We start from the raw sequence: 16,328 nt of genomic DNA on the forward strand, positions 1-16,328 counted from the left end.
CAGATGTCCCTGGTGAAAAATTCTCTGCCAGGCACATCACAGGATGCACAATGGGCTGCTTTAATGCAGATGGTGAAGACCAAGGGGATGGCTTGGGCAAAGGAAATCTTGGACTTGCAGGAGCCGGAAGATTCGGGGGTCGTCTTTAACTGTCCCATCCCTGAGCAGCAGAAGAACACAGATGCGGGACATTCTAGGTCAAATTGGGCATTCAGACCGACCAACAAAGACTTCCCTGCCGAACCACCTGCACCCAGAGGTAGAGCACAGTCGAACCCTCAGGAAGACGTCAACCCTCCCATGCTCAGGGCCGGGACCAGGATATTCAGCAAATACCGATTGTATGGAAAAAATGAGTAAACTCATGGAAACGATCAGTTTCATGTCAGAATTTAAATCTGGTATTGCGGACACGTTCCCCTGCTGTCCCACAGCAGCCCTATCAGCAGGGTGAGCAGTGGGGAGGTGGGATAAGCAATTGCAAAACTGTGGGGGACACAACCAAGCAAAACTCAAACACCCAGCATGGCCCCCGCAGTGGCAACCATGAGAAAGTGAACTGAATCAAAGGTTTGCGTTACCAACACGAAGAAGGGGGGACCCAGGGAGAGCCGTGCGCGAGCCGGTCTCTCCCTGGGAAGGTTCGCGCGGACGGATTGGCCACAGGTGAGGTTAATTAGGGAGAGAGTCTATATAGAGGGCCAGGGCAGGGTTTAGAGAGGGCTTTTCGGCGGGAGGCGGACGGCGGAGTTTGTTTTGCGGAGGTGGGGTGGGCTCGCATAATCCATTCCGGGGGTGCCCCCCCCCCCCTTGTGGCCGGAGCTTCTGGTGGCACTGGTTGGACGCGCGCGTCCTTTCAGGATGGCGGCTGGAGGCGTGGCTTCGGCGGTTCTGCCTGCCTGTCTACACCGTCGACTCGACGGACGGCGCTGCTGCCATGCCCCATGAGCTGGTAAGTGGGGGGGTCGGACGCAAGTTGGTTGGTGCTGCCCCCGCGCCGCCGGGCGCTCCTCCAGGGGTCTTTTCTGCCCCTCTCTGGGGCGGGGGGCCCGCTGGGGGGCAGCTGGTGGTGGCGGGGGGCGGTCCTTTGGGCGGGCTGCTCCTTGGGTGGGTGTGGGTGGGGGCGTTTTTTTTTTTCCATGTGCTTGTGTTTGGTGCCCTTGTGTGGCTTGCATGCACCGCTTTGCCCATGTGGCACGCGGTTTGCTACCTCTCACATGTTTTTGCCTTTGATGCTGGCACGGGTGCCACCTTTGTCTGCATGGCGCTTGTTCTTGTGCCTGAGTGTCTAGCACCTTTTGCAGTGTTGTACCTCAAATGATGCTTTGTTTTCTCTTGTGGCTGCGCACTTGTCACTTTTTCCTCCTGTGCACTTTTTGCTGCCTCGTGTATTTTTGGCTGCTCACGGTTTTTACTGCCTCATGTGTTCTGTTTGCTCACAGTTGTCACTATTGCCTTTGTTGCCTCCTGTATTTTTGGTTGCTCACAATTTTTGCTGCCTCATGTATTTTGTTTGATCACGGGTGTCGCTGTTGCCTTGGGTAACGTAACGTATGCTTTTGTAATGTTTCTCATTGTGTTTAATTTCTGTTCCTTTTGTGGGGCGCTCTGACGCCTTCGGGTGGAGTCCGCGCTATATAAAAATGCATAGGTAAATACATAAAATAAAAGTGGTGGGGGGAGCGAGCCCTGTCGTGGTGAGCAGCTTTCCTTAGCTGTTTCGCACCCCCCAATGCCCCTGCTTCACGGTCTGTCTGGGTCGTGGATGGGTTTTTTGCATGGAGGGGTGGTAGGGGCTGCCTTTTTTACCGCCTGCAGTGACGTTGTCATTTTTCTTTGTGAAGACATTGCGGACTGCGCATGAGGCGGTTCGGCCTGGGGAGGTGGCTCAGGAGAGGGATCTGGAGCGGATTCCTCTTCTGGGGTGTGAGGCGCAGTGCGCCATGACGATTTTATGGCATTTTTTCGGACATTGCTGCAGTTGCCTACAGGTACGGGGGGTTGGTGGTGGGTGTGGCAATATGGGGAGAGTCTCCCCGTCAGAGCTTTTGATCTATTGATTGGGGATGGGGCTGTTGGTGAGCAAGTTGCTCTTGGGACGCTGCCGGTGCGGCAAGCTGATGGGCATGCTGAGTCTGGAGGGGACGCCACCGCCGTCCAGGAGGGGCAGACAGGTGATGCTACTACACCTATGGTTCATGACGAAGGGGACAAGACCATGTACTTCAAATTACCCTATACAGGCCTTGTTTCAGTCTGGGGGGGGGGCGCAGGAGGGGGATCTGGAGCGGATTTCCCTTCTGGGGGTGAGGCGCAGTGCGCCATGACAACATTTTTCATGGCACTTTCACGATGGTGAATGATGGCAACTGGCCCAGTGGCAGGGGTTTATGCTGGGCATGCAGATGAGCTGATTCTGGAGGTTTATGATGATGATCTGGAGGTGGGTGCATTCCGAGATGTGGAAGTTCCACTTGTGACAGTCATGACTCGGAGGGGAGTTTTTTGGGGCATTCTGGTTCACTTAGTCTTTTGCAGGAGTCTTGTGCGGACCATGCAAAAGCACATTTTTTGCAGGAGTCTCGTGCGGACCACGCAAAGGCACGTTTTTGCAGGAGTCTCGTGCGGACCACACAAAGGCACGTTTTTTGCAGGAGTCTAGTGCGGACCACGCAAACGCACGTGTTTCATCGTTTTCTCTTCGTCCAGCTAAGCCGCGACAGGGGGACCCTGTGGTGTTTCGACGGAAATTGGTTGAAAAGGGGAGAGTCTCCCAGTTACGTGTACTTGTTGGGATTGGGGATGAGCATGTTGGGGAGCAAGTTGCTATTGAACCGCTGCCTGTGCGGCACGCTGGTGTGAACGATAAGTCTCGAGGGGACGATGCCGCCATTTCACATGTGCGGACAGGGGACTCTGATCGACACAAGGCCCAGGAGGAAGAGGATACGCTCCACCGTATGACATGGCCTTATTCAGGTATTGGTATGCCACTGGTTTCTCACTTGTCAGGCAAAACAAAAATCCTGGATTTGATATAATGCCGTTGTTGCTGTGTCACCTGACAGTACGGTAGGTATAAACATGTGTTCCCAATGTGGGGGCAGGCACCCTTTCACATACTGCTTCCTGGGGCAGTTTTTTGGATTTCAGGGGGGGGGGACAAGGGGGCAGAGGCCAATTCTTTCGGTTTGTCCCACAGTGCTCCTACTCCTTTCAAGGTGACGGGCTTGGAACTGTGGTTGAGGGATTTCTCTGGACTTTGATGCAGCAGTGCGCTTGTTATGGGGCTTCGCGGTGGGTTTCACGATTGGTTACAGGGGACCCGGCAGGGTCGGGGTCGGATGACTTGCACTCCGCGAACATGAGTCCCCAGGTTGTTGGGAATGACTTGGAACTTGACCTTGTTGGCATTTGCATCTTCTGGGTGGGGCGCTGGTGCGCTGCAAGCTGGCCTGTTCACTGCAGTGTCAGGGTCGCAGTGTTGCATTTTTAGAGTTGTTCCGTTTGCTGGTGGCCCTGTACATCTGAGGCGCAGAATTCCAGTACAGGACTGGGTTCTTCCAGGTTGATAATTTGGCATTTGTGGACTTGGTTCCCGGGCGAAGAGCAAGGGATTTGTGTGTGCTGCAGCTGTAGTGTGCTTTCCGTTGCGGTGCCTGCAGCTGCATATTGTTTTCAAAGCGCGACATATTCCGGGGACCTCTCATTACACTTGGTGGACACCGGTTTTTGGCACGCCACTATCCTGGTTACATGGCTGGGATTTCTTTTTATGGGCAGCTCAGGTGGGGGAGGGATCCGGTGGGGGGTGTTTTAGGTTGAACAGGTTTTTGGACTGTTTTGGGTAGCCTACAGGCTTGTTCTGGGCGGCTGCGGCAGCCTGTCCTTTTGCCTTCCTTCGGCACATGTTGTCCTAGTTGCCTTCTTGCTGTTCTGATGATTTTGAGTGCGTTATGTTTCGGTTCTGTTTTGTGTGGTTATTTTTGGGGCGTTTTGGGGCTTCCGAACTCTTGGGTTTGCGTACCGGGTCGGGCATGTCCAGTACGGAGGTATTTGTGGAGGGATATAGATTGCGCCTTTGGCTAAGTGTCTGAGATGGATCAGTTGGGTGGGATACGCGGATTTTACTGGGGAGGAGTGGTTTGGTTTCTTGTTGCCCGGTTTAGGAATGGGAGGTTGTTCTGGATTCCTCTGTTTTAGGCCGGGAGTTCATTTTGCTGTGAGGATGCCAGCCCAATTTTTGTTGCCCAGTTGTTGACCGTTTTCAGGAAGGTACTTTTGGGTTTGGGGTTGACTCCTTTACCATTTAGCACTCATTTCTTTTAGGCTTGGGGCGGTCCTGAGGCTGCACGTTTGGGGGGGGATTGGTCTCAGATACGCAGAATTGGGAGATGGAGGTCGAGATGCTATGAGAAATTTGTCAGACGGTACTGCACCTTCTTTTGTTGATATGTGTTTTTTCTCCTAGGTCCTTTTGCGCAGGATGGTCACAGTTATACGGAGGGTTTGGTTTGTTTGTCACTCCTTCTTGCAATGGGCCGCAATCCCTGCAGCATGCCATAATTGGTGGGAGGTCTCTTGGTCTCAGCAGTTCACGCCTGACGTGTATTGGCATGGTACTTGGGGACTGTGTTGGGGGGATTTGTTTCATTTTTGTCTCCGCTCTGTGAGGGTAGGGGGGGGGTCCGCCAGTCTTGCTAGACCTTCAACTGGGTGAAAATGATCTAGTTTTCTCTATCTGGTCTGTCTTTGTTAAGAATGCTGCAGATGGGGAGGAGGAGCCAAGCCGGCAACCGCAATGGCTGCTTAGTCCCTCGGCTCCGATCACCATCTCATCCTGAGACCACATCCTGTATGCACTACCGCAGCAAGACGGTGTGCGCGGGGACATGAAAGCGTCCGCTTCCCGATGGTGAAGCCCCGAGGTCCGTGCCTGCTTCTGGAGGCGAGTTAGGGTCGGCGAAGTTTGCGGCCCGCGACGGCCCTGAGACCGGGGCCTCGGCTGGACTGAAGCGGGTCCCTGAGTGCATAACAGCGGCCGCCGGTGACCTGGAGGGACCGGTCAGCTCCGTGGTGGTGTGTAGCGGCAGTTTTTCTGGCGGGCCCATATTGGCGGACTGTGCGCAAGTGTGAGGACCGTGCATATCGTTCTGCCTCCATGTGGACGGATGGTGCGACACGGTCTTCGATAGTTCTCCGCCGAGAAGTGTTTTGTCCCGCTCATGGCGGGAGGCTCCCGAATTTCCAACGAGCCGCCGCTCAGCTGAACTAACCCCGGCGGTGCCTTTTAATTGCTCTTGGTTACACCGCTTGCCGCCTTGCTGCCTGTGCCACGGCCCCGCTCCGGCCCTGCTCGGCCCCGTGCAACTATGGAGAAGGGGTACATGATACACGGGGGGCACGGACCGGATCTACATCTTGGCGATTTGATGGCTTCCCTAGCTGCCCTCCGTGACACCTTGGTTCAGGGCGCCCGATTACTGGGGGGCAAGTTGGACGGGGTGGCCCTCGCGGTGGAACGAATGAGATCGGCTGACCCGTCAGCACATGGCGAGACGCCGTCTTCGGCACCCAGAAGCTTCAAGATGGCGCCCATTACTGCGGCTGGAGGATCAGAACCACCGTGCCTCGTAACATTCCATGATCGTGCCCTTGGATGCACTGGACAGTTCAGCGGCGCTGGACTGCATTTGACTTATGGACCCTTTTCCTGCGACCTGCTGCCGGAGATCCTGGTGCTGCTCCTGTCGTTTTCGGACATTGCCATGTTGTTCTCCTGTGTTACCTCGTTGCATGATGTGTGGGAGGTCTGTTTTCAAGCTGGGTCTTGCCCGTCGCACTTGCTGGAGTTTGGTAATGTTGCTGGATCTGGTGATATACGTAAGACTGGACAGGGATGACTAACTCTCCTTCGGGTCCTCGTCTTTTGGGCTGGGGGCTGTGAGGGTTACGAGACACGTTGCCTTCCTTATGCTGCGCTGGGTTGATTTTGTCCCTTGCGACTAGTATACTCTGATCTGACTTTTGCTGCTTTGGTTCCCATCCTGTGTGACTATAATGATTATGTGAGGAGAGGCCGAGGGTCTGCTGTAACTTTGCTTTTTATTTTTGTTTTTGGTTTATGCTGCATGGGGTACTGTTTTCATAACGTGGATGTTGCTGATATGGGGGGCGGAATGTGCTGTTTTTTAGCCAATCCTGTTCCATGCTTATTACTGCTTCCGCTCCGCTCGCAATAGTCCCGTCTGTCTACATTTTGCTCAATGATGACCCCTTGTACGTTTAGGTTTTGATTGCCGGCTGGGGGCGCTGAATGCCCAGGAGCGAGTCTGTCTCTCTCCTCCTCCACTCTTTATATTTTTCCCTACTGTGGGGCAGTTCCGGGGCGACAGGCACACTGTTAGTGGGTTTGGCCATAGCCATTACAGGGGTGCGGGGTGGAGGGTGCGGGGGGGTTGTTATTTTAGTTTGTTTTGTTCTATGGTCTCTATCGCTCTTTTCCGGCTTTGGGAGGGTTCTTTCCTCTTTACTAGGGTTGGCTGTCTCTGGGTCGCACACCTTCTTCTTTTCTGTGTCTTCACAAGCGTTTCTTTCCTGTTCTTGGGGGTGAGCTCTCTGGGTTTACACCCAGAAATGTTGATTCTGTAAAACTGCTTGTTGTCCAGTCTTACCGCAGCGGCTGCTCAAATTCTATACTTGCCGAACTCATAGCCTATCTCTGATGGTAAATGGGGTGGTTCCCCCTTGTTTCTACTGTATCCCCTTATGTATAGTGTGTAGTCCTTGTTGTTGCAGCCCCCTCTCTTCTTCTAAATTTAAAATGAAACCCTCATATCCTGTGTAGCGCACCCCGCAATCACGTCTGGTGTATTTTGTACTATCCTGAGTGTAGATTCATCTACGGTTATCCTGTTTTTATTGACTGTCTTTGTGGCCGGCCACGATGGTTGTAGGCTTACGCATGTATCTCCTACTTTTCACAATAAAGGTTTTTAAAAAAATAAAATAAAAAAAAAGAATGCTGCAGATGGTTCCGGACGTCATCGCGGACGCCTGGGAGAGCACCATGGTGATCTGGACGACATTTGTGACACGTCTCCGCTGGAATGGAGCTCTACGTCGCACAGCTATGGGCAGAGCGGGGACACTGGACAACTCTATGCAACTGTTTTGTAATGGCATGATGTTTTCATTTTGGCTCATCCTCACTTACAGGTTTCTGAGCGTCACTTGTTTCATGAGGATGGGGTTCACCTTTCTCAGATGGGTCAGTCCTTCTATCGATTGGAATTGCGTTTTCCTTTTAATCTAAAACATGGTCAGGAGGGGGGAAGTAAAAATCCAAGAGCTATTCTTATAAGTTTACAGAATTACTTACTTCGTGAGATTCTATATGACTTGGCAAGGCCATCCAAAACTAGAAAGGGTCTGGGGCATGAATTTTTTGTCCGACCAGATTTTTGTTTTGCAACAGTCCAACAACGCTGGAAACTCAAACAGTTAATGGCACCAATACAAGCTAAGGGGGGACAAGCCTTTCTATTAAATCCGGCTAAGCTTAAGGTTGTGCATAAGGGGAGAACTATTTACTTTGTATCGGAGATCAAAGCACAACAATTTCTAGAAACTATGCAATAGGGATTTACAGGATAGAGATGAAGGATAATATCTGAATGTGGCTTGAGTGGGCGACCCTTTTAGCTTTGTTTGTTTTCAAGTTTTTTTTGGGCTTTTGTGGTGCTAGAGGTATATTATTTACAGGTCGGGCTGGCCCGGGCGGAACAAACAGCCCATACTCACTTACCATCAATGAGGGCATTAGTCCTTACGCTTCTGGTGGGGGGTGTTGGGGAAAGGGTGGGTTGGGAGGGCTTAGCTGGGGGGGTTGTGGGTGGGAAAATGTTTTTTTTTTGGGTGCAAGGACATACAGCTGAAAAAATGTTTTCATTTAAATGCTATGATTTATCTATGGCAGGTGTCGAATTTTGTAATTTTCTGTTATCATATGCTCTATTGTCCTAAATTACTAAAAGAATATAATGGCTAAGCTGACGATATGCTCTATTAATGTCTGTGGGCTAAACGACAAAAGAAAAAGGGGAATAATGTCTCAGATGCTAAAAACTATGCGGCTGGACGTAGTTTGTATACAGGAGACTCACATTGCCTGGTCTAACAGAGGGTGGCTAAAAGATCTTGGATTGGAAGTTGTAGGGTGCTCTCGGCAGAGCTCTACAATAAGAGAAGTCGCAATTCTTGAAAGATTTGGATTAGGGGAAATTAAAAAAGTCAAAGAAGATTTATTAGGTCGATGGGTTATTGCCGAACTTAAATTTGGAGGATTGACTATCACTATCTGCTCACTATATGCATCAGTAATTGACGATCCCACTGCCCTCAATCATCTAAGTGTGGAGTTAGCTCAATGGTCATCCAACATTGTACTATGTGGAGATTTTAATTTACACATGGAGGAAACGTTTGACATCTATGCTAGTACCCCATATAATGGTAGGAAGAAAAAGGTATTTGGGGCACTTAAAGAGATAATTCTAGAATATAGAATGCTAGATGTAGGGTATGAGAAAAGGGGGGGAATGTTTGGTTATACTTTTTTCTCTGCCCCGCACCAAAAATCTTTCAGATTGGATTATTTTTTTGTATCTAAGTGCCTATACAATGAACTTACTCAAGTGGAATATGGGGTGTTACCAAAAATTATTTCGGATCATAATCCTATTACTTTTAAATTCAAATTAATTACCTCATTTACCCCTCGAGCATGGTCATTTGACCGCAAACTATTGTATGACTCATCCTATGTTGATCACATGAATATCTGGATCCCCGAATTTTTCTCTAATAATAAAGGTTCTGCATCTTCTGAAATAGTTTGGGATGCTTTTAAATGTGGGGTTCGGGGAGAAACATTGAGCTACTCAATAAGAAAACAAAAGGAGGTTAGAATGCGAGAAGAACTAGAAATGAAAAATTTAAGATTGCTAGAGATTCAGCTTATGCAGGCGTGCAATAGAGGATTAGTTACTGAAAGCATTATAAAGGAGTTATTGACTCTCAAAGTTAAGATTCATCAGGGGTATGCGACAAAGTTTGCTCAGCAAGTTTCTGCCTTTAGGACAGAGGTTTATGAAGTTGGTGAGAATTCTGGCAGACATTTGGCTAAGAGGGCCAGGCAGAAAGCGGCATTTGCTAGCATTGATAAAAGAAATAATTTGACAGGGATAACTGTTAATAAAATAGAGGATATCCTTAAAGTATTTAGTGACTTTTACTTTAAACTGTATACTGAGGATGTGAGGTCAGATTGTTTAGATCAAACTACTCAGTTTATTGAATCAACTTTAAATGTCACTTTATCTAGCGAAGAGAAGGAGAAGTTAGATCTACCATTTACTTGGGAGGAAATTGAACTCTCTTTAATGTCTCTAGCCTCAGGAAAAGCAGCTGGTCCTGATGCTATCCCTTTAGAGTTCTTTAAACAGTTTCGGAATGCGTTAAAATTAGAATTAGTAGATCTATGTCTGAGAGCTCAACAAGGTAGTGCCCCTCAATCATGGCATGATTCAATAATAACTGTGTTTCTTAAAAAAGGGAAGCCTCCTTTATCACCCTCATCTTTTCGTCCCATATCACTCATAAATGCCGATAGTGAAATTTTCTCTAAAATTTTAGCTCTAAGATTATCTAATATTATTTCTCCCTTAGTTTCTATCTATCAACATGGCTTTATCCCTGCTAGAGACACTGCTGACCACATTCGACGGGTGATTTCGTTCCTGGATTGGTCCCAGGCAACTCGGTCTAATGTTGGACTAATATTTTTAGATGCTGAAAAAGCTTTTGACCGGGTTGCCTGGGACTATCTGTGGGAAATTCTATCTAGGAAGGGATTAGGCCCTGGAATCATAAAAGCTTTAAAAACTATGTATATCGCTCCTAATGCGTGTATTCGAATTAATGGACAAATCTCCCCTCTTTTTTCAGTGACCAGGGGCACTCGACAAGGATGTCCCTGTTATCCCTTACTTTTTGCTTTTTATATTGACCCCTTAATTAACCGCTTTTTTTTGGAACAAAAAATCAAACCTATCTATTTAGCCAATATTAACTATCGAGTCTTAGCTTACGCTGACGATATAGTGATAACCACTACTGATGTTCAGACAGCTTTACCAGCGATAGATGACCTTGCTAAACAATTTGGGCTTTTCTCCGGTTACAAACTCAACCTGGAGAAAACACAAATTTTATGCTCAGGAGATAATCCACCTTCAAACATTTCTACTACTTTAGAGGTCACATATTTAGGAATAAAGTTTTCTCTCCCCATAGAAAAGATACCAGAACGTAATATAAACCCTATAATAACTCAAATCAATGCTTCACTGCAGCGCTTGGATCATCTACACTTATCATTATATGGCAGACTCAACATTTTAAAAATGATGATCTTACCAAAAGTACTGTATATCTACCGTACAATACCATTAGAATTTCAGCCGCTTTGCTTTAAAAATTTAGAAAGAAGTACTTTTCGTTTTTTATGGGGTTATAAACGTCACAGGAAAGCATCAAAGAAAATGATACTAAGTAATGAACAAGGTGGATGGAATGTTCCTTATTTTCTTTTTTATTATTTATCTGCTGCATTGCAATACATAAGTCCTTTAATTATGGGAGATAGGGTAGAAATTATGAAATGTCAAACTCCTTCAATTTACGAAATGATTTTGGGCGAACAAGCTAAAGGTAGTTTTTTGAGGATTGTAGAGCCCAGCTATCATAAAAAAACAAAATATAAGATACTTAAGGCAGCTTTCGGAGTTTGGCAAAAAATCCGTAAACATATAAAACTACATAAATTAAACGCCTATACTCCCCTTATATCAAAGGGCCTTTTACCTGAAATTTTTTGTGATTTAATTATGTATAGATGGCAGCAAAAAGGAATACGGTATCTGGGAGACTTATTTAGTGATGATCAATTTGTTTCATTTCAGGATTTAATGAATACATTTTCTGTTGGAAGAAATGATTTTTTTAAATTTCTCCAACTTCGAAGCTACCTACAGAACCAATTTTCAATTTCCCCAGTAAAAATGACGAAAATTATATTGTTAGAACTCTTGCAAAAAAAAACCCGTATAGGTGCTATCTATTTAAGTTTAATTCAGGAATTTGGGGATGATTTAGGACAATATCAGCGGAAATGGGCTAATAGCTTAGGTGTATCTGATGTGGATATTTTGTTATCGATTAAAATTGCTTCAGATTGCTTAATGACAGGGATGAGGAAATCCCAACATTTTATGTGCATTCATAATCTATATTACACCCCAAACAAAGTTGCTAAGTGGAGTACAACGACAGGTACGAATTGTAGCCGCTGTGGGCTATATGCAGCTGATGAACTGCATATGTTTTTTTCATGCCCCAAACTTTCTATTTTGTATCAACATGTGGAACATTTTCTAGCTATTATTCTTAAGAGTGAGATTAAGATAACGGCGGAATTAGTGTTGTTGGGTATCGACCATACTGTTGTTAGGTCAATACCAACTTCTTATTTTTTATTTTTGTGTAAGGCTGCAGTTAGATCCTGTATTACTAAGGAATGGATTAGTTCGGACCCGCCGTCTTTTTTTATGTGGCGGGAAAAATTATTGTTTATGTACAATATTGAATCTGCTATATATAAGTTGAAAGGGGTTAAAAAGAGAATATTGGGGGAGAAAATTTGGGCACCAATTGCCGAATGGATTTAAACTTTTTATGTTGATTGAATCAGATTTATGTTATAAATTGTTATGTATTTTAAGAGGATACTGACTTATTCTGGTAACTTTGTATTGCTGTATTTCCTTGCAATAAAACAATAAAATAAAAAAATAAAAAAAAAGGAATTGCAGGATTTGATCGCAAAAGTTCTGGATGTGCAGTTTGTGGTGTTCCCGGGCTTTGTTTAATTTACTGTTTTGGTGGGGCAGGAAAACTCTAAAGGTTTTCCTGGGTGGCGGTTTTTAGTGGGGGGTGGGCAGCCTGGAGCGGGTTGGTCCATCCTCAAAGGGCAGGTAAAGGACAGGAGGGGATAGTACAGGATTCAGTTGCCTGGGTTTGTTAGGTTTTATTTGGTGGGGGGTTGACTTCTTATCAGGGTTGCTCAGTGAGCTGAAGGATTTGAGTATTAATAAATAAATAATCGAAATATGTTGAGAGATGTTTTGCCTACACCTGTCTTAATAAAGTGGCCTTTCTTGCTTACCAAGAAGTTGTGGACAATAAGTTATTGCGCGATAGGTACTAGGGCGCAACGTATGTAACAGGGCGGGGCCTTACAGATTCATTCTCCGAGGGATGTGGCGTAGGCCTGTCACATTTTTATTGCCAGTCTGTTCGGCAGTTATAAGGTTAGTTACTGGCATGTTATAGCGAGGTGAGCAAATTAATTCAAACAGTTTCCAGATCTTAGCACAAAAAGATTTCTCTGCTGTTTTGTTTATGATTCAGCTCTTTAATAACGAATTATCATTTCCTCAAACATTTTTAATTCCCACCGACCCCAAATTAGCAAACAGTCCTTTCATATTTATTTCATAAGGGATTAAACTCTGCTGTCTGCGTGCCGTCATCTGAAACAGAACATTCAGTTAAAAAGATTACTTAAAAAAGGTCACTTTATATGGGCCACAGGGGAAATAATTGATTCAACTTTGAAAATGTGTTTCCAGCCTTATCGTAGATGCCACAGTTCCTTTTGGGGAAATAATTTGAACTATCGAATTATTTCATACGAGGAATGCAGCAAGGGGCAGCTGCTGCATAATTATTTTGCTCTATGTATCCTCGCAGGAAAGTGTTGTGCGCAACATTATGTTTGTGTATAATGAGCAAAAACTTTCATGCAGAACATGAAACAAAATTGAAGAATCAAGATGGAGGCTTTCAGTGCGCATTGTTAGTCAGTGGCAATGGCAGTGACTTGTATATGGCAGTAATGGTCTCTGTAATGCATTCTAGACATGTACAGTCTCTCGTATCCATTACTTGAATGTATTTGCAAGATTAGAGACAGATGTGTTCAAGATAAGCTGTGAAATGTTCTCGATACATTTATGCCTTTCAACGTATACATTTGATACATACTTCACCATGCTAACAGTAAAAAGGAGTTTCCAGAAAAACTCTGTCATCATGGAGCTGTGAGGAGGATGAGGGTAAAATGACCACAAGGGGCAGGATCAGCAATACACTTATAAGCAGACAATCACCCCAGCTTCTTCTCAAGCATTATAAGATTTGTATTTGTACAGTGTGGGTTCACCCAAGGGTATCTTGGCACTAAATATCAGATGTTCATTGTTTCCCAACTTAATGGTACTAATTTTATCGACCTCAGAAGGGTGAAAGACTGAGTGGACCCACCTGGATTTGAACCTGTGACCATGAAGTCAAACAAAGGTCCCTACAGTGGGTGCATTAGTCCACAAAGCCATTAGACAAGGCCGAAAGCATCCTATGCACTTGGCACTCATGCTCTTTGACAAATGCTTAACCCATATTTATTATTTTCCCAGGCACACCAGATTAACCAGTTCTTGACTAATCCAGGCACCCCTGTCTCTAGTCATGCTAGCCCCTCTCCCACGAGTCCTCTTCAATCCAACATGTAAAGCTGTAGGCAAATCAAACATACTCACTATTCTTATATTTTCTGAGCACAAACAAATAGAGCTCTTTCTCCAGCAACTCATTACCCATACCTTACCCTTAAATCATTCTACTGCTGCTTCAGTCTGCAATCTCCGCGGTCTACTTAATGACGAAGGAGGCGTTATCTACCTTGGCAAGGAACAATGAAAGGTCACAATATGTCTGCTCAGTCGTATCTAGCCATGTGGCTGAAGTAACTCCTTCCCTCACTAGAAACATACCTTATATAGGAGATCAATGCCTACCTCATAAAGTGAATCTTTACAGGGTTTAGGAAAGCACACAGTCTCTCTTTTGAAAAATAATGATGGACCTTGGAGATCTGGCAGTCTACCATTTGATCTTCAAATTCCTCTTTCCGTCAAGGAAAGGTCAAAAGGCAATTTCAAGAATATTTGGAACGGGCGCGGGGGGCATGGCTTGACGCTGTTAGAAGATGGCCGCTGACTGACGGAGCTCCGAAGCGGCTCGGATGGAATGACAGCCTTTTCGGCGGATCCCTGTTGTTTCTCCACATGACAATGGATGGCTTCGTGTGATGAAGGGATCTGGCTGCTTTCCTGGCCACTTTCGTTCTCTGGGTGAGCGTCTCTCCCCTTTTACAACAGCCGGAACGTCTCCGTCACGGGAGTCGCAACCACCATTTTGTTTTCCTCAGAGAGGCAGCCCGCGTTTTATTCACGTTCATTACTGAGCAATATAATTTTTTTTTCCATTGTTTATCCCACAGCCCATCATGTCGAATTAATCACAATGAATGTCTTGTTGGGCATAGACTCCTGGGGTCGCTCTATCCCTATTAGCATTTGCGGAAAGTAGACTCTGAATTTAAATTGGGTATTTATTCATCATTAATGCCTCTAGGCAGGGAATACCAACTGTGCTTCTCACCGTTTAGAGCACAAACAAAGTCCTGGTGTAAAGAACAGCGGTTATATTAACCAGAGGATTATCAAGTGAAGAAATTACCACAGTGGGGAGAGTTCTCTGAGCAAGTTGCACTGATTGGGAAATTATTTTGCCACTGCTTTTGGAGGATTATATTTGTCCCCATTCTCAAATGTCATTTGGTGTCGTTTTGACTTTGATGGACCTCATACATTTTGCTGCAGTCCTTGGTCAAATGGAGTTGGACTATAGTGGAGTTCAATTTTTATAGAGTTCACAAATTTTATTTATTTTGCTGGACTTAATTGGTCTTTTCTCCAGAAAATGTTATTGTCACTGCAACAGAGATTTTCTCCTTTGGCTGCTACAACTATATCCCCTCGTGTTTTTGCTTACGGTTCTGTTTGCTGTTCTGGTGTTTCAATATCCTTACACCCTGCTCAGTATTTTACGGGGAGAACAAAATCTACTCGTCAACTCACTGGTTCTTCCTTACTGTTCTTATCCTTGGTGGAATACAATCCTTACTCTGTTCTTTCCACAAATATGGAGAATTCAGAGTACGTCATCTCTTCTCAACAAAGAAACATTGGGATCAACATCTAATATTCCGCTCTCCACCAACAAACTGACTCCTAAAACATCCACTTCACCTATATTGACTTCTGGAAAGCGTATTAAAAAGGACCCTTCCTCTCCTACTACATCTCCTCCACCAAATAATATGGTTGTACTGCTTGAGGAGATATGAGCCCTTCTGCCTTACATGGAAGAAACAAATAAAAAGCTCCAGGCTCTAGATGAAAAATGGTCTACTATGGAGAGTAGGGTTACCCAGATTGAACATCTATCACAATCTGTTCAGGCTGTAATAAACCAAGTTCCTTCAATGAAATCTGAGATCTTACTTCTCAAAAAGCATGTGGAAAATGTGGAAAATCATAACGGGCATAATATTTTACGCATTTATGGTCTGGCAGAGGGCTTGGAAGGCTCAAACACCATTTCATTTTTCCAATCTTTTCTTCCACAATTGCCTGGTCTTCCTAATTTTCCTGCCCTAAACATCCAAAGCAAACACAAGGAGATGACGGACGGAGTGCTGAAACATTTCAAACACTCACCCCCATCCACATATCTGGGTTAAATCCATCATCATTCTTTAGCTCACTTTGCCACCACAGTTCAGACATAGCTATTTGCAAATCAGTCTTGACCCTGTGCCTCATGGGAACAGTCCAGCCCGAACTGCCAAGCCATGTCCTCCCTGGACCGGAAACAAACATCCTGGGACCGGTTTCTGTCTAACAGACCTCATCAGCCAGGCTAGCTTGAACCCAGTGGCAAAGGGGACGATTCACAGAAGTAAATTAAGACAAAATCCTAAACTTACTTCTTTTGGTATTCACAGAAGGCATTTAGTAGTAGTAAAGTTAGAATTTTGTCTTAAGGTTGACTTAAGACAGACTTAAGACAGACTTAAGACAGACTTAAGACAGACTTAAGACAAACTTAAGACAAACTTAAGACAAACTTAAGACAAACTTAAGACAGTCTTAAGTTAGTTCTGTGAATCAGGCCCTAAGTGAGCAAGGGACCCACGTCTGGGCATACCCTTCCAACTTAGGGCGAACAAAGCAAACACAAGGAGAGGATGGACAGATTGCTGAAACTTTTCAAACACTCACCCCCAGCCACAGATCTGG

The sequence above is a fragment of the Lissotriton helveticus genome, chromosome 6 (assembly GCF_964261635.1).
Source record: "Lissotriton helveticus chromosome 6, aLisHel1.1, whole genome shotgun sequence".
In the NCBI taxonomy this organism is placed as follows: domain Eukaryota; kingdom Metazoa; phylum Chordata; class Amphibia; order Caudata; family Salamandridae; genus Lissotriton; species Lissotriton helveticus.